Raw genomic sequence first — 18,951 nt, 5'->3', positions numbered from 1 at the left:
GTCCCCAAGAAACTCAAACAGGACACTCATGCCAACTGGAAAAAGAAAATAAATCTATGCTAATTAGATCTGTATTCCAATGATAAACTACTTCTGCTGTGCCCTCAAGACCTTTGAAGGTGCAAAGTTTTTTTTTTATTACTCTCTTGTGTAATCAAATTGAAGGCAATGCAGACTTGATACGGCTTTTTTTTTTTTTTTTAATAATGTTTGGTATTTTTCCAAAGCTCTCTTGTATGCTTGCATCTGTTACCTTCCTGCTCAAGTCACCAGGATTTGGGGGAGGGGGGAAAAAAAGGGTGTGTTTTGCAGCAGAATTTCATGCTATTATTTTTGTCTCGTATTGCTTAAATTCTCCCTGGCAAAAATATCAGCCTTGTGCCATTTCTGCAGACCTTGGGGACTTCTAATTGCCTGCGGCATCGAACAAAGAACTCCACCTAGGGAAATTTCCACTTCAGTCTTTGAGTCCTGAGCAGAAGCAGCTCAGGAAAATTCCAGTCTTGAGCCTGTGGCCTTTAGTTTGCTCTCAGTTCCTAAAACTTTGCTTCTTGGTGTTAGGAAATACAGCTTCCTATGAAGGTGATAATATGCAGTGCCTCTTTTAAGCTTCAGTAAAAGCTCCTCTGAAACAAAGATATGGAAATAAATCTGATGCTGCGGGGAGGCTCTGGATTTTCTGCTGCATTGTAGGATGGCACGTGATGATAAGTGCTTCTTTTTGGAGGATGCCTTCAGCTCTCCTTGTTTCACCTGTGAAATAATTCTCACCTCTATTAAATGTTACATAGGCATTAATAGCTCTACCAGGGATTGAATGACTTTTTTGTTAAAGTGGTCGTTTCATCACCTGCAAGTAACTCAAAAACTGTTCTGTTGGTGGCTTTAGCTGTATTATAATTATGCACTGCTTCTCCTCCAGCTCCTGGGAGTCCAGGGAAGGATTAGTGCAGTTCCTCGTGCTCTGCTCCAGTTGTGCTTCTCTCTAGATATGCCTTGTAAAACTTCTGCCATTGCTTTTCCCTGTGTGTGTCTTGGAGGTGTATGGGCTCAATCTTGGAAGAATAAGTCACTTGATTGCAGCCTCTGCTTCTACACATGTACTTACACCAAGGCCTTGTTCCTCAGCTGAAAATTGAAGAGTAGTACACCATCTCCATCTATTTCTTGTTAGAAGGCAAAGCCTTTCCCTTTCTTTTTTTACACTTTGGCATTTCACACTCTGCTATTTAACTCCTCAGGCTTTCGAAATTGATGCGATCCCTGGGGCTCTTGCTCTTGTGCTTCTTCTGTGCAGTAAAACTTGGTGTCATTGTTTTTAGGTTCAGGCAGTTAGCGCCTCTGAAACATGGTGTTAATTTAAGATGATACTTGCTCTTAATTGGAAGCCTTTCAATATTCACAATGGCCTAGAAACCTTTCTGGTGAGGCTCTTAATTCAGAATTGCACTTGAAATTGCAAGATTGACCCCTCCCCCCCTCTTTTTTCCCCCTCCAAACTGTTGTCTGCACCCATTATGGGCATGTTCTGCTTTCTCTACTTGCAGTGTGTTTATCACAGTGAAATGGCATCTCCTACCACAGGTTTTACTTGCTGGGTATCTTAAATGGAGTATTTAGGGCTTTGTGAGTATACAATAACTATATTAATGTTATCATTTGCTTTTGGGTAGTTCCCTTTTCACCTTTTTCCTATAGGTGCCAATAAGTCTCAGGTTTGTGGGGAGAAATGGGTTGACAACATCGTGCATAAAAATTTACAATTTTTCCATATGTAGATATATACTTATTATATGCTTGCTAGTGTGAGGCTACAAAGTAGTAAAAAGGAAGATGTCAGTTAATTGTCAGGTTCTTTTTATTGTGAATTATCCAAAATTACTTGTTTTTTTCTGGTTTGGAAGGGTTGATGGCTCCTCCTCAGATACAATAGGATAGAAGTAACTTTATCCTGTTAATACTGTTACTTGTATAGGGCAAGTGGCTGGTGCTGTAGGAGCAGCACTCTCGCTCCTGAGGGGCAGTGCACAGGAAAAGTGCATTTTGGGATGCCTAATTTGGCTGAGGTTGTTTTGAGACTAGTTTCTTAACATGAGATTTGACTTTTTTTAATTTATGAATTTCTGCAGCTGTAAGCAGGGAGATATATATGCATGCGCACACACTTCACATGGAGATCTAGCTTGTGAATGACAGTCTTTTTTTTTAACTTGTTCAGCACTAGATTTACTACTTCCACCTCCGTCTGCTTTCTCAGTTTCTCAGTTGGAGTTAAATATATATTTGTGACTGAGTGTTCTCTAAGCTATGCTACCTTATGGGAGGACGTGGAAAACCTACACGTACCAAAGAATACAGAAGTGCAATCCACCTTTTAGCCTGGCTTTTAAATGTCCATTGGTTCTGATGCTTGCTCTGAAGGATTGATGTTTAAAATGCAAAATTCTGTCTTTAGGTGCATTTGTAGGAGTTTTAAGTTACAACCTAAGATGAATGACCAAAACACCAATGTTCTGCAAATGATGTTAAACTAATCTCCCTGGCAGCCAAACCCAGCCTGCTTGGCTTTATGTAATCAGGTGTCCACCTGATCAGGAGCACATGTGGCTAAGCTGCTTACCAGCTTTTCATTTGGAGGTATTACAGGGATGTTTTGTACACAGCCAGCGGGGAAAAGGATGTACTCCTTATTCTTGAAAGATCAACCTGTAGATGTACTAAATTGAGTTCAACTCCATGTTGTCATGTTTGCCTGCTGTGGTAATGCTCTTGTACAAATGAATGTATTGCAGATCTTCATTTTAGTTTATTTTTTCAATAGCCTCCTAGTCACTCTTAACTAGTATGCCCAGTCAAATGGTGCTGATCTCTGCGGCATTTGGTGATTTATTTCACTTTCCATTTTTGCTGGTGACAATGGGAAGTCAAATCACATGGTGGCACATTGTTTCCTGAGGAAGACTCACTGCTGGGTGAGGCATAGTAGGGAACAGAAGGCTTTCTGGACTACAGGCAAGCCTGGTTCATGTGCATTCCATCTGATTTAGACATTTCTCCTGGCGAGACTGGCCCAGTGGTCTATGAGGACTGGTGCAGCTGAACTATCCTGACGTTGGAGTGTTTACTGCAAGGATAGTGGCTTCACTTGAGCTGTTTTTTCCCTGATGATTTGTTTCTCAAAATGACTCTGTTGGGCTGTGCAGTAACATCTGTTAGCAGTGGTTTGAGGGAATTCTTAGTTCTCAACCTGCAGATCAGTGGCTGCTTAGAGAGTTCAGTCTAAACTTCTTTTCCAAGGCTTTCTTGGGGGGTTCCTCCTCTAAACCTTCAAAAGTCTCACCAGTTATTTGTAGTGCTAGGATTTCCTGCACAGGTGAGCTGTGGGGTAGAATGCTGTGGCTAGACAAGGCCTTCAGTTGATGAAGCAGGGCCTGAAGTTATTCCATGCAGTATGTGAGCTTCAGAGAAGGAGGAGACAAGTCAATAATTGTTTGGCTTGGACGGCTTCACTGTGCTTTGAGACTAACGGAAGATCATTATCAAAGGATGACTTTAAGCTCAAGTTTTTCAAACTATCAAGTATGAAGGGCATTAAAATTGTCAGTATAACTTAGATGCAGCTCGAAAAAAAACCCCAACAAAATCCACAGAAGGTGGGAGCTGTGCCGTGGTTCCCAGTTGTGCTGGAGAAAGCTTTGGGGTAAGACACTGAGTCATTGGTGTGTTACAGCTGTTGGCAGTGTCACCGACCTGTGGTATCGTGCCGAGGTGCAGCAGATGATAAACGTGCCTCAGCAGTCAGATCTCTGGCTCTGTGACAGGGATGCATTTAGGTAATTTCATACAGTAAGCTTCTCTCTAACAAAATTATAGCAGTGCAAAGTGTATTTTGATCCAGGTCAAGGACAGGGACAGGCAGACACTCACAGGCACACTGAGCTGGCTGTGGCCATGCTTTGCTTGACTATAACAGCAGGTTGATATTCAATGAAATTTCCATTTAAAAGTAGCTAATTGTCATCTCCTTATGGATGACTTCATGTTTAAATAAATGCAGTGTTTAACATTGAAAGTTCCTGTTCTCATTTAGGTCTCTTTTCCTCCAACAAATGTTTTCTAGTTATGTTATATTTTCAAATGTGTGAGCTGTTCTGAGGTGAAGGTCAGGGGGTTGGTTTCTTTCAATTCTTGCATTAGTGAGAATTTTATTATTTTATTAATGCTCTACTATAGTAGAGCTTGTGTTTTCTCATGAAGATGTTGTGTTTGGGTTCTTGAACCCATCACTACAAACCTCTAAATGGAGCCAGTGAGGTGAACTCAAAAATCTTCATCTGGTGATGATGTTGCAGAGATGAAACAGAGGTTTAGCAAACTACTTGGTATTTTCCACGAGTTGCCATTTGCTAGCTTCAGTACTGAGATGCTTAAATCAAAAGCCAAACATTAGCATTTTTGATCTTTGGGGGTTTCTTTAAAGGCTCTTATTTTTAGCTCCAGCTTCCTGCCAAGAGCTTGGTTCCTTTTATTTTGGATTTTGTGTTGATGAATCCCACTAGTTATGATGTCATTGCATGGTGTGAAATGACAGCAACAAAAAGAAAAATCTTAACCCATACCATCTGTTACAGTAAATATTATGCACTCCCATTAGATTCCAAGCGGATTTGGATTGCATATTTACAAGAGAAGCTGGTCTCTGCTTAGACTTATGGTACCCTCTAGCATAAAGCCTTTAATCACCAAATTCTCTATATGGCTTTGGATTTGACATGACACATTGCAGGTCTAAGTTTAGTTGGTTTTTTATCAGTGTTTAATCTTCTGTCATTCATATCAGGCCTAGTAACTTGCCAGAAATTATCCTAGAGGAATCTGCATGAATTAGGATAATTCACTAATACCAAGCATTGGTTGACTTCTTACAGTGGTCATCTTACAGTAATTGTGGCCTGAAATAGAGAGGGGCAGATTTGCTTTAATCTCATAAGTATTCTTCTCAAAGATTAAATGCAGAATGTTGATTCAAACCTGTGGTTAGTGCTCCCCGAGAGTGTATTGGCATTTGCATGTGTCTTTCCCTGCATAATTTATCAAAGCCCTCACTGAAGAAATTGAATTTGATAGGTGTTTTATTTTATGCTGCAAGATCACAAACATGTTTAGAAACGCTAAAGAAGAATGAAATGGTGTCAGGATCCAAGCAGAGCACGGAGCCTGCCTTAGCAGCCTTGGTCAAAGATGAATTCTGAAGTGCAGGGTACAGCAGTGCTTGTGCATGAACTGAGATGTGCTGCCTGCCAGGGAAAAAGGAAACTGAGAAATTGTTGAGGATGCATGTTATCGTGGAAAGCAGTTATTACTCTTGAATGGAGCAGGATGCTCTCAACTCCCATTTGGACTTGGGATAAGATTTAAGTGCCTCCAAGTAGCTTGAGTTGCAGGGTTTCAATAACCATTTCCAGAGGCTTTAAGCAAAGCCTCAGTGCTGGAAATGTCAGGCAGTGGAGAAGGTTTTCCCTTGGTAACCAGCCAAAAAAATGGAGATTTTGCATTTGCAGTGTATTGATGTATTAGGACTCAGCCTTTGGGCATGGATGGACGTGATGCTGTGGCTTACCTGGGCAAGACCCAGATCCCAGGAGTTGCTGGGGGAATTCTTGAGGAGGTCACAGAATGAAGTTGTGATGCTCCTTTGAGTGTGTGAAGTTTGGGCTTGGGACAGAGCATTGTCATTGCAAGAGACACTGGGGAAAGAAGGGGGGACAAAAACATGTTCCTGCCCTCCTCACTCCTGATAAATGCTGTCTTGTTCAAATTGCATCAATACTTGCCCTGCACCAAAGGCAGTCAGTATGTGGATGTCCTGTTAAGGGCACAACCACTTTCTCGGAAGCAGTTTTCCAATAGCTGAGGCAGAGATGGATGACCTCCCAGAGCAAAGGCTGGATGGGGTGGAAGGATTTGCACTGCTTTATGCCCACCTTGTCTACAGCTGTCTTTGTGGGCTGGATCACAGCTTGTCACCTGTTCTGTCCCTTTCCACCTGCCTATGTGCTTATGCACTTTTTGTCTTTTTTTCATGGTATACGCATTTGAGTTTGTGAATAAGAACTTGCACTAATCACAGGAGCTGAAACCTATTACCTGTGTTTGAATCCATAGTGCTGTGTTTTATGCATAGTGTCTTTAAATAATCCTTAATTTTAAATCCTTGTGTCTTGCTGTGGAGTATATCTTGGTTTCTCAGATTGGGAGACCAAGAAATAAACATAAACCAGCTGGTCTCTCCCTGCACAACAAGAAATAAACATAAACCAGCTGATCTCTCCCTGCACAACAGGTCCTTCCCTTTGCATCCTGGCTGCCAGGTAGAGGAACTAGAAGAGCTGGATTCCTCGCATAGTAGGGCTCTTAAATGGCAGGAAATCTTTGCTAAAATGTAAAATCCACAGTAGAGACAAAAGGGATTTTGCAGTTGAGACTGAAATTTCTGGGTTTGGATAGATTTGTTGTGCTCAATTCTACTGAGCAAGCTTTTGCAACTTGCTTCACATGGGACTTAGCGTGATGAGGAGAATACTTTTCAAAATATAACTATGAGAGGTTTTCCACAGAGCATCTACAGCATGTTAGTTCCCTCTTTCACTGCAGGGGCCTGAGTAGAATGCAGCATTGTAGTCCTTTGGTAACAGATGCTGATGGATTTCAGGAGCAGTGCTGTTCTGAAATGGCCACTGTCATACTTCTAGTGGTGTGTGTGCAAACTGCTATACTGGGTACTTCAAGGAAGAATATTATGGAGACACCAGGAAAATTTTGGGCTGCAAGCTTCCTGTGTGCTGTAGCAGAGACATGAGGAGCACTGTTTTCCAAGACCCTAAATGGCCTTTTGCTCCAGGCAAAAGCAAAGATGATTTTTCTTCATTTGCTTTGCTGTCCTTGATTTCAGTTTGGCTTTTTAAGCTTTATGCCATTGTCTTTAAAGAATTTTGCAAAAATCTGAATCATTATTCCTCATTATCTGAGTGGCTGATAGCATTACTCATAATTTTCTGTTGTTTTATTTATTAGGCTGTGATTCTTACATTTATTTTTATCTTATAACTGGGGGCACAACAAACATTTAGCCACAGCTGGCAGCAGCATTAACTAAGATAGGTTTAATGTGCTAAACTTTCAGCAGCTCTTCCCCTGGTGTTGACTTGGAGATGCACTGCCTCTGAAAGTCCTTTGTCTTTTTTAAGAGGATGCTGCTGACCTGTTCTAAGCTGTTTCTCAGTTCATAAAAGAGGGCTGAATTTTACTGTTTATAACAGCAAGCTTTAGATACACCAGATCAAGCAGAGATTTCTTTTTGGTTTATAGTATTTGCCTTGGAATGACTGCTCTGCCTTGAAGTGGCTCTTCAGGTCTCTGAGCAGCATCCATCTCACAGTCTCTACCTACAACATGTCCAGGATGATGCTCTTCACTGATAAAGGGGATTAAAATAGTCATTAAGCTGCTGAATACACCAAATGTCCTGTTAAGTACAAAATAAAGATAGTGAACATGCTGGAGCGCTACAGTCTGTTGGAATGCATCAGGATGGGAACATCTTTAACTTGAGCCACACTTGAAATGCTTATATCACAGAAAGATGAAACCAGGGCTTAGTTTGCATATGGAAACTCTTGGCCTAGTGCTGTCTGTAGAGACACTTTCTTGCTCTCATTTTTCTCTGCTGTGATTAAGTGAGTAGTTGGTCCTGTCTGCCCCACCTTGACTCCTGAGTGCCACTTTAAATGGTGTGCTTGGCACTATTGTTAGGATGCTTCCTGCAGTGAATTAACTATGGGAACAACCCAAAGCAGAGGACTGTTCTTATTTATTTCCACCTCTCTGGGTTAATATTCAGAGCCTTTAATTGACAGGTATAACTTTGAAAATACAGACAGCCTCTAACACAATTGTATGACTGTGACTGAATAGTTGATCTATTTGCCTTTGTTGTCCAGGCTGTAGAGTTGCCATGTGGCCTTGGCACCCACAAATCCATTTTGTGCTGGTTACCAAACCTGTTTTCCCCCTTTCAACAGGTACTACAGTGACATACGAAAGTTCTCAGTGCAATATTCTCAGAATGTTCCCAGCCTCAGAATGCAAATCCATGTAGTACTGGTCCCACTGCTGTCCAGGCTGGCTGGGAATTGTGCAGGGAGAGGCAGCCTCCAGGATAATTAAAGCATGGAACTTATTTGGGCTCTCAATGATTTTTTGTTTTTGTAAGATATCCAAAGTAATTATATTAGAATGGGATATGCTTCTGGCTGTCTCGTGCTATTGCATATCAGGCTATAATTTTAGTATAGCTTTCTTGCGTGCTGCTCCCTTATGATTTGAGACATCTGAGTAGATTCTGTGCAGCTAATCAGCATCAGGGATTTGCCAGATTAATTTGCAGCTGAGATGTGTGCACAGTTGGGTTTCTGAATTTAAGAAACACCTTATTGGGCCATGTCTGAAGTCAACCAGCGAAACATAAAACCACCATTCCCCGGGGTTAGAACTGTATGCAACATTTTCATCCTTTGACTTTGAGAAAGCCCTACTGAAATGACTCCGCCCATGGCTAGGAAAATGGTGAGTGGCCAATTGCATCAATAGGCAGATCAATCTACCCTCCAACCACCGTGATCAGATTTGCATGTTAAGTCGACATTTCAGTCAATGTCCTTATCTGCTTGTTGGGGTCAAGGAAAGCAAAACTTGTTTGGAAGACTGACCATTCATTTCTTTCTCATTCAAGCGTGTCTTCCAAGAGCATCTGAGCAGGAGAAAGAAAAGCATCTCTAAGTAAAAGTCAATAGTCACTTCTTTCCCTGCCTAATAGCCTTTTCCAAGCAGGAAGATAAAGAATTGTTTGGAATGCATCTGTTCAAAATAACGTATCTGGACAGTTTTCTTTACAGTTCCTCTCCAGCTGCTCTTTATACCAAAAAAAAAAAAAAAAGCTGCTGTGATGGACAGCCCGGGAAAAGGGTTTAAAAAACTAAATTAAAATACTAGTACATTCAGAGACTTTGAAGAGGAATATCAGTTGAAGTAATGGAAATTCTCGGTGGACAGTGCCTCTTCAAGGCATAACAAGATGGTCTAAAACTGTTCTGCCTGCTCTTTTTCAGGGAGTGATTTCCCTTGCTGTTGCAGAACAGGCAGTTTTTGCTTCCACCTTTGGAGTAAAGCTTTCAGCACCTGATTGTTTTGTGCTTAGAAGCCCTCAGTGAAGTGTCAAATTACTTAAAGCTCATCAAGAACCTGCCCATCAGGTGGGTGCAGCTGCAGCCTGTGAATTCTTCCACTAATCTTCTGGTCAATTGCATTTTAGCTAAGCCGACAGAAAAGAATAGTGTTCTCTTCCCTACCTTGAATTTTTTTCAAAAAATGAATAAAGAAACGTCAAGGAAATAATTATCAGTGTACAGAGAGTTCATGCTTCCCACTGAAACCTGGGAGAGATTATTAACAAGTTAAAATCTCATTTTATCAAAGGTAAAAATCCCCTCTCCCATTTTGTTTCCATGCAGTGCTGTACAATCTGATACAGCTCAATAGGGTGAAGAGGTATAAAATTCAGCGTAAGAAATTCAGGTGTTCAACATGCAAAGCCAGGTAAATATTCTGCAGTGATAGCCCTGAAATATTAGAGGTTCTAGGCTTGCTTCTGTGGAGCTAGTTTTACTTTCTGGATCAGCAAAATCAGTAATGGCCATTTCAGCCAGCTTGAGTCTGTTCTATAAATTACCACTTAATTTTCTAATAGCATTAGGCAGCTGTTGTAAAAAGAGCTCTGCTGCTTCCTGTGAAGGAGCTGGTTAATATGTCCATTAGAGCTTTTGTGCAAGGCTAGCTGTGGGGTGGTGCTGTGACTGTTAAACCCCGGCTGATGAATTAATGCTTTAGAAATAAAATGCTGCTAAATTACTTAGGATTGCTTTTAAAGAGTGGAAAAAATAGAAATACATTAAGCCATTGCTGAGGTCCTTTACTTTCTGTGACCCTGCTCCTGACAAATTTTGGGGGTACTTCAAAAGGCTTTTTGTCATTTGACTTCTCATGTGTCAGTGCTCAATCCAGGTGTCTGAGTTCTAGAGAATGGATGGAAGTCTACTTTTCATCCTCTGCTTTGGAAGAAGGTGAATTGGAAGATTCAAGCCTGAATTCTGCTGATAGTCACAGGATCTTTTGAGCACTGGTTGGCTGTGTGTGTAAGCTTAAAAATGAGCAAATAAAGCTTTTGCCCTCATTCTTGGAAGTAAGAAGTGTTGCTCTGAGCCTTCTTCCAGCACTCCAGCCTCGTCCATACTTAGCCAGGGTGGTGCTTGCCATTCTTCATTCTGCCCTTGCTTGAGGGCTTGCTCCCTCACATTCAGTTTGCTGGCAGTAGTGGAAGGCTGCTGGCAGCCTTTCACCACTCTTATTGCTGGGATAAGAAATAGCTGCAGTGAGGAAAATGAAAGACTCTTGTGGTGACAGTTTGAGATGGTTTTGCTAAATTAATTCTCTTACCTTTTTTTAAAAATATTTTTTAGTGGAGTGGTAGGAACTGTTCCTAATCAGCAGCTAACTGTAAACTAAACTTTCTTGGCACAATGTTCACATTGAAGTTTTCTTTAAGGAAAAAGATGTTGTTTACTAGACCTGAATAAACTTACAGAGCCAACATAGGAATCTCTTTAAAGCACTGATTTCTGCATACCTGGACATTAAAGGTTCTTAAAATATTTTGTTTTGTATGTGAGCAGTCATGTAAGCTGCTGCCTGAAAGATGCTCCATAACTCTGAGTAAATAACAGGAGGAGGGGTATGGGAAAATTGTTTTGGTTTAAAATTCCAATATTTTTAAATAGATTTACTAAGAGCCAGAGTTGCTACCTGTTCTCAGTAACAGATACTTACTACTGACTGTTTTCATAGGCTTGAAATTTGTAGAAGTAACCTGTGCTTTTGGGTGGACTTAAAGTTTAAAGTGTAAAAGTGTCCTAAGTTTTTATTTTGGAAACAACGAGGGTATTCCATAATTTTTTGCTAACTCGTTAATTTTGTTGTGGATCAGCATAAGCTTGGCAGAGCTTAGGGAGCAGCAGCAAAGATAAAAGCAGCCTTATATTTTAGTGGTTTCCAGTTTTCAAAAGATGGTCATTAGCATGGTTTGGAAAGCCAAAACTTAAAAACTTCATGGTTTCCTCTGCAGATTTGAAGTTTCATCTGAATTGTTTGGAGGACAGAATTACCAATTAATTGTGTTGAGTTCTGGGTTTTTTTAACAGAAGATTGTGAATTTAGATGTGGAAAGCATTAGGCATGACCCGCAGAGCTCCAGCTTGGTCAGAGCAGGGCCTGTGTGCTGTTGGGAAGTTGCTTTGTAGCCTAATTGCAGGACTTGAAAATTCGAAGTATTTTATCATATTCAAAAACACATGCAGTCTGTGCACATAAATAATCAATCTGTGATGCTGAAAAACATCTGTTAGCGGGTGGATACTTGAACCAAACTCAGACTGCACTGCAAACTGCATTCCTGCTCGTTATCCTTCTTTATCCTTATCTTGGTTTTTTTTCCCCTCAGGAATTTTTCCTTGCCACTTCAAATTCTTTGTTAAAATACACCCTTCAGTTTCCTGCTTGCCTTTTGGATCATTGTGTTTTAGATAGAAATGCAGCCTTTTTATCTGGAGTCAGCTGAGGGGTTAGACAAGTAGATGGAGTGAGAAGCCACAGGGTCATGCAGTGGCCCTTTTGCACAACTCCCAGTGAGCTTCACAAGATCTGTAAAACAAATGTTTGTGCTGTTTTGAGGAAGGAATTTTGGTTTGTCCCCTCCTAGAATGCTAAATCACTTTGAGTCAGTAGTAAGGGGTGTATTTTTCTCTGCCTGATGTTAACAAATTATTCTATCTCCTTTCTGCCAGATTTGGCCACTAGGGAAGTTAGTGGAGAACTCGTGTGGGTGTGTGACTTGGATTAGTTTTAGTCCAGGAGTTACTTTTGCCTTGAACAAATTGCTTTGAAGTTATGAAAGATTTTCTGAATGTACTTTCCTGTTTATTATGGAATCTGTCTCCTGGTAACTACAGTGATTATATTCCCAAACTCTTGCGGAGCTCAAGTGCCTTAAGATGGCTCGAACTCTCCTATCAAACCATGGAGAAGTTACAAAATAGCATCTCTCAGTACTCCTCCACATTTGCTGCTCTCAGTGATGCCTTTGTGGTATCGGCAGTATGGTTCATATTAATAATCAGTTCAGAAATGAAAGACCTGAGAGTTAAACTTTTCAAACACTGTTAAGCCATAGCTGCTGTCCTTAGGCTTCAGTTTGGATCTCCGTTCTGATAGTCCAGGAAGGCAAAACTGCCCTGTGGCCATTTCTTCGGTAGAATATTAGTGAATGTGAAAACATTAACTTGCACTCAAATTTTTGCTTGCTGACTGGCTAACAAACAAGACATCTTGGGTCTCTGTGCCTCAGATGCCCAAATGATTGATGTGAGAAAGCAGTAATTAGTCGGGCCATGCAAGACAGAGTGATGACACAGATTGGAGCTAGGAGACAGCATTAAACCGAGCTGAGCCTGCTGCTGGGTGACCTTAGGCAAGTCTCTTGACTTTGTGCCTCAGTTTAGCCCAGTGATAAATAGGCCTGGCTCTCTGTGCTGGGATAGGACTTGGGGTGGTGCCATAAAAAGGGGACTTTGAAATAGTGCTGTGGCAGTGTTCTGCTGTGAGGGGAGGGAAGTGGCCGTGAGGGTGTCTATCTGACACAGCTTGGAATTGTCCCTGACGTCCTTGTTGACACGTGGAAGATGACCTGGCTGATTAAACCTATTTGGACCTACCTGTGAGCAGTGTGAGGATTATCAGTGTTTGTGCTTTCCTGTTCTCTTGCCCTTATTCTTAAGGAGGCTTTGTGTTTAACTGTTCTAGTCCCAGCCACTATCCCCAAGCTGTACTTTTCGAGCTTGAGGCCCTGAAATTGATCTTTTTTCAAAGGACACAGTTCTGGGTACAGCAACATTTGTTCAGGAAATGTTCCAGTGCAGTTGTTATGAACTTTGTCTCTCCAGGGATAGAAAAGAGGATGCCAAAGGCAACTGTGTTACACAAGCAACTTCAGGAAGCTGAGGAAGTGCTGAGTTGTGGCTTTCCTGCATTTGATCACCTCTTCCCCAGCCTAGCACTGCCTGCAGTGTGGCACTCCCTATTGAATACAGCAGTTCACAATGTCTCACATGCAAATTATGTGCTCTTTTACTCATATAGGCCCTTATGGAGCATGATAAACCAGAGGGGGAGGGGGAAATAACCTCATACCTCCTAAGCACAAATTCCAAGGGCAAAATAGCTGCCTATGAGTCAAGGGTACTTAGAAATCTCCCCTTTTCCTTGTGGAAAGGCAGTGGAATGTGCACGGCAGTAAGGAATGCTTCAGGCTGCAGTAGGTTTTTAATCCTACAGTTGCTGTCGGCACACATGGAAGTAAGTGGATTATTGTCACTGAACTTCTGGGTGTTCAAGGCTTCATGTTGGCCATAAACACAGGCATCTAAACATAAACTGCACCCCAGCTACCACTGCAGCTCCTGCCTTGGCTCCCAGTTCTCTGCTGGTGCAGACTCCTCCACCACAAGTGTCAATAAAGGACAAGCAGATGAGAACTCCACCCTTTCCAGCAAGTTAAAGCAAGCCAAAGACTGCTTTAGTGAGATTTCTGCCATTTAAATTCAAAAGCAAACCCAGGCTGGTATTATCAGCTCACACCAGATCTGCCTGCAGACAGTAATTCTTCCTGTCTTGGACCCCTGCCCATGTGCATTATTGTAATTATCAGCAATTTAAAAAAAAATAAAGCAATAAAGCTAGGATGAGCTGCTAGTCTGTAGATTTACTGCCTGCTGTGTCAGGCATTCATTCCCCTTCCTGGGTTCAAGCCACCTATCTGCTGAATAAAAGCAGGAAGAGGAGCTAAGGAAAACAATACATGAAACACCATTTGAAGCATGGATTGAGAGCTCTGCTTGCATTTACAAGTTATCAATCCAAAACCAGGGGAATTTTAAGTATTCTGTCCAGAAGTTCTTGTGTGTAAAGTTCTTCTGCCAACTTCCCTCACTTTTTAGTTGAAGTGTTGGTTTCCTGAATACTGACTTAGCATTAATTCCCAGGTGAGATTCATGGCAATGAATGTTAGATTTAAGGGCTGTGTTGCACGTTGTAATCCAGGAGGGCTGGGCTTTACAATGGCAGCCCAGCTCTTCTCCTTCCAGTAGCTTCAGTTTGTGACTGGCTCTTCTTAATTTCCATTTTCAAGGACCGGCCTCTTCTTGGGGAAAGGAAAAGGCCTATGGACATCAGTTGGAGGCAACCCTCTTATGGGGGATGCAATTGAAGCAGTTTGAGTCCCTGCACAAACATTCACACCAATTTTTCAGTCAGGCAAAATGTTTGAATCCTCACATATTCAAAAGCAACTGCTGTGGAGGGTTTTGTTCACAGAAAGGCTGGTAAGGTAACAGGGCTCATTTTTGTGTTGAAGGAACTGTTAGAATTCCTCAGTGGTCTTGAAAGTATTCCATTTATATCCTCAATATCTGTGAGTATTGCACCTACAAAGGGAGGTTTGCAGAATTGCTCAGATAGAGTAGGAAATGTAATTTAAAAAAAAAAGGCAACAGAAAGAGTTCTTTCTTAATTTTAAGGTGGGCAGCGTGATTTATCTGAATAAGGACAGTGCTGAGCAGCGTGTTCGTGTTCCGAAGTCCCTCAGGTTGTGGTTCACGTGGACTCTGATTTAATAACCAGTGTTGCTTTTGAGGGCCTTAGCCTAATTAAAAATAAACAGCACAAGTAATCTTTCCAAGTGCTGCCCTGCCTTTTTTTTTTTTTTTTGGTCAGTGTAGCAACAACTGGTTGTGAAATATGTGTAACTCTCAGGAGCAGGAATTCCGATCTGACCTGTAGAGAATCCTACAAAGGGCCCTGCCTTGTCAGTTAAGGCAGGGTATGCCCTCAGCAGCCAGTTCTCTGCCCACCAAGTCAATGCAATTCCCTATTGGAGCTTTCCTCAGCAGCTCATAAATTCTAGCGGCTGGAGTTTCAGTCTTAGAACAGCTTAATCTTCCATGGTTTTGTGCAGAGAGCTACTCTTGTGTTGCTGCAGAGGTAGCCTGATGGAAGGCATGTGTGGTGTGGGTTCTCCTCATAGGCTCTCCATGCTTCTCAAGCTCCCATCCACTATGGTTTTGTTGGAATAAAGGTTCATTCTGGCTAATCTGATCAGATGGATGAGGCTCTGGTCATGTTTGACCTCACTGAAAATGCAGAGTTCAGTTAAATATGATATTTTGCAGATACCTTTGTGCTGTTCAGGAAAGCTCTCCAGAACTAATTTCTGTGAATTATAATTATCAGCTTCTCTTCACACGAGAAAAGTTCCAATCACCCTTCAATCCTCAAGTCCCCATCAGCATGCCAGAAGGTTTTCCAGAATAGTATTCCATAGGGAGCTGTATGGACACCATATGAAATAAGTTATGTTGTGATGATGTTTAACAGATCCTGCCAATAAAAGGCAAGGGACATGGATGTCGTTTTCATGTTTGTCTTTAAAAACCAGAACTGCGGTGTCCTGCTTGTGTTCCAGGGGTAGATGTAAAATTGTCTTACTAAAGTCTGTAACCTTGTGTCCCTCCTTTGGGATGGGGGATGCTTGCAGGAAGAGCAGATATGACCCTTTTTAGCACCTGGAGCCCAGGCCTCCAGGTGGGTACGCTCACGCATCAAACCGTTGTCACAAGCTGAAGAGGCCACTAGTAAATAAAAGCCAGGATACTCGGGCAGACATTTCCATCAGAGAAAAGTAAGATTTAGAGGCTTGAATTCCAGTGTTTCAAGGCCATAAATTGGGCACTGGCTGGCAGGGTGAGGAATTTACTGACATTAACTGGCCAGAGATTTATGTGTTTATGAAATAAAGAATGTATTTCGTCTTGGAAAGCAAACTGGATTACAGAATTAGGCCAAAAGGCAGAGCCCAGTTTCTCCCGAGACATCTTGTAAATGCAAGTTCCAGTGAGGAAGGTAATGGCTTATGGAACAGTCTTTTCCCAAGTAACATTTGTCTTGCTCTCATGTTACGTATAGGCATTAACAGGATAATAGCTACTGAAATAATGCTCAGCAAGGACGTATACAACTGGGTGAACTTTCTTCCATCGTGTGTATGTTGTCCCTCCTGCTCTGTCAGGCTGCTTATTTAAGGGATTGAATAGCTGCTTCCCCGTACTAAAAGAAGCAGCTGCTTCCATTTATGGCTGGGAAATTCCCAGAGAAAAATGTGCTGTCAGTTTGTTCATCCCTTTGCAATGTGGAATGGGTGAATTCTCTGAAGTACTAAAGAGCTTAACTAAGGACATGGCTTTATCCCAAGCTCCATGCCTGTTTACATGTTTTGCAGCCTTCCTTTTGCAGAGTGATGCTTGAGGGATCTGCATCGAGTTTTCATACACTGAAGGCAATTGTGGGAAACATCAGAAAGTCACTTGGTTCCAAAAGGTGATCTTTTTCCCTGTTTAAGTGTCAGTGTTAAAGGTGTGGCCTCCGTGAAGCTTGGAGGTGCTGTATTCTCTCATTACAGCTAAAATGAGATTAAACTACTAAATTAAAAAACTTGTATGATTGAGGCCTGGAGTGGATTGCCAGTGGAGGAAAAATTGAAGCCCATTGCACAAAAATCTTGCCTTGCAAGTCCTGGGGTTGAAGAATCAACTCATGTATCTCAAACTTCATTAACTTGCCCAACAGCACAATTCAGGAGAAGATTTCTGCCAGTTGATTAAAAGTGATGAAATCAAGCAAGTAATTAGTGTAGTTTGGTCAGCTGTGAATTGGGGCTTAGCATGCTCTGGTAGCTATGGCAACAGCACTCGACTGATATGCAAGCTATGTGAGCAATCCAAGAAGGAAGAGTGATACCTTTGCAGGGAGCAAGCTGGAGAGGCAGCAAAAACAAGCACTGGTTCGAATCAGTATGTAAATAGCGGGTGGTCATGATTTCAGGAGGTTGGTATGTGTTTGAACAGGAGTTTTGCTCATGCAAGAAGTGTGATGAGTGGATTACTTACGGACTGTTTCTGCCTCTCAATGGATCCTGCACCTCTCCTGCTCACAAAGTTCCTTTATTGCTGCAGACTTGTTAAGTTTGCTTTGAAGGAGTCAGATTTCAGGCATCAGCAGTGCCATCACAGCACATACGTTTATTCTCTTTTCATGCCCTGTATTCTTACAAGGATTAATGCTTCCTGGGTTCTTGATCTTGCATTTCTTTTCAGTTTTTTCCAGGGGTGGAACTTGGATGTGCTTGCAATGTTGCCATCAAACAAAATTGTTTTGGGGATTGTTTCCTGCATGTTAGGTCCTGTGGTCTCTGGAAAATGATTGTTGGTACCAAAGTGTTGTTTGTTTGGAGAGAGATAAAAATGGCCTCTTAAAAAATTTGTGTGTGTTCAGGGAGTTCTGAAGGATCATTCTACATTTGCTTCTTTCTTCTGAAAAGACATCAGGGAGGAGGGTGGTGCAAGACCTGTTGCAGGTTCTGGTGTGTGCACTTGTAAGATGTTTATTAAAGACTTGATTTCTGCAAGAACCAAGTTACTGCACCATATTCCCAACCCCAGTCTATCCCTCAGAGTTCCTCCTGTACCTGGAGGTACAGGACTATGTGACTCTTTTTTCTTTAGGACAGAGAGTACGACAAACGTACCCATAGTAAACTTGAAAATATATGTGAATTTGGCAGCATTTTGATACTGGGACATCAATGCTGCTATCTCTTACGTGTAGTTTGGTATTTTATTACTTTGTGGTCTGTGCTAAAACATGCTGTCATGAGCATCTGTTAGTTGGGAGGGTCAGAGTAAGTAGAAACCACTTGTATAAGACTGTTTCTCTTAAATGATGCATGGGTGAATAGTACTTAAAACTCAGGGGGTCATTTTTCTTCAGTTAATACTTGAATTTATGCTTTTGTGCCTCAGATTGGTTTTCTCCCCCAAGCACTAATCTTCTGTTCAGCACTAAACAATCCTTGACTTCATGAGTGTTGAAATGGCTCATCTCTAGGCAGAGAGATAAGGGGAGGGGGAAAAATATAATAGTTATAAAAAGAGTTATTCTTTTTCCTAATATTCTGTAACTAAGAGCTGCAAAAAGAAGTTGTCCAGTTGAATTCTACTCTTTACTCCTTTATTTATTTTAAACATACAGCTATTGATATGAGTTGATGGAGGTCTGCAGGCTGTAGGGAGTGAACAGTGCCCACAGTAATTCATACATTTTTCTGTTCACAAAAAGTTCAATATGAAGGCAGGACTGGTAGCCTGGGGTTGTGTTACCTGCCAGGAAAAGCAGCTTAAGGCCAGCAGACTGTGCATTGCTGTTTCTATCTGGAGAAGTTGAAATGGATTCCATTCCCCTAAACACCTTAAAGAGCTTTGGAGTTCATCTGGTTTTTTTGCCTTATGCCTCTTTCTGTTTTACAACAGCTAGCAGTTTTTTAAGGAGAGCATGTTCAGCTCCCAGCAGTCCACTTGATCTTCTCAGAAAAAAAAAAGTCTGCAATTTAATTTACTCTTCTTTTCCTCTTTCAATCCGCCAGCAGGATTTCAGAGAAAGGTGTCTGACCTTGTTTTCATTATCAGTCTGCAGTTTGACCCAGAATGTGGGCCTGGACTGTAAGGTTCCTGTCTGTTGGTGCAGTCTGGGAAGTGCACAGAATACACGTGTGAAACAGCTCCCCATAAGAGTGCACTGAATGGGATACAAGGCTTTGGGAAGCTGGTTGTCACAGCTGTTTTTTCTGATTCAGTAGAAATTTTCTTTATTTGTATGTTTGAGCAAAAAATCAAAAAA

At 41.6% G+C, this 18,951-nt stretch overlaps 1 protein-coding gene across 3 annotated transcripts in view; it reads left to right on the top strand.

Annotated features, from left to right (window-relative positions):
• APLP2 (amyloid beta precursor like protein 2) overlaps positions 1–18,951 on the top strand; it is a 49,079-nt gene that overhangs the window by 2,488 nt on the left and 27,640 nt on the right. The window lies entirely within an intron of this gene.

Source organism: Melozone crissalis, unplaced genomic scaffold (assembly GCF_028551555.1).
Source record: "Melozone crissalis strain CALT ecotype California unplaced genomic scaffold, PUWL_Pcris_2 ptg000120l_1, whole genome shotgun sequence".
Lineage (NCBI taxonomy): Eukaryota > Metazoa > Chordata > Aves > Passeriformes > Passerellidae > Melozone > Melozone crissalis.
This window is presented reverse-complemented; position numbering and strand designations above follow the sequence as displayed.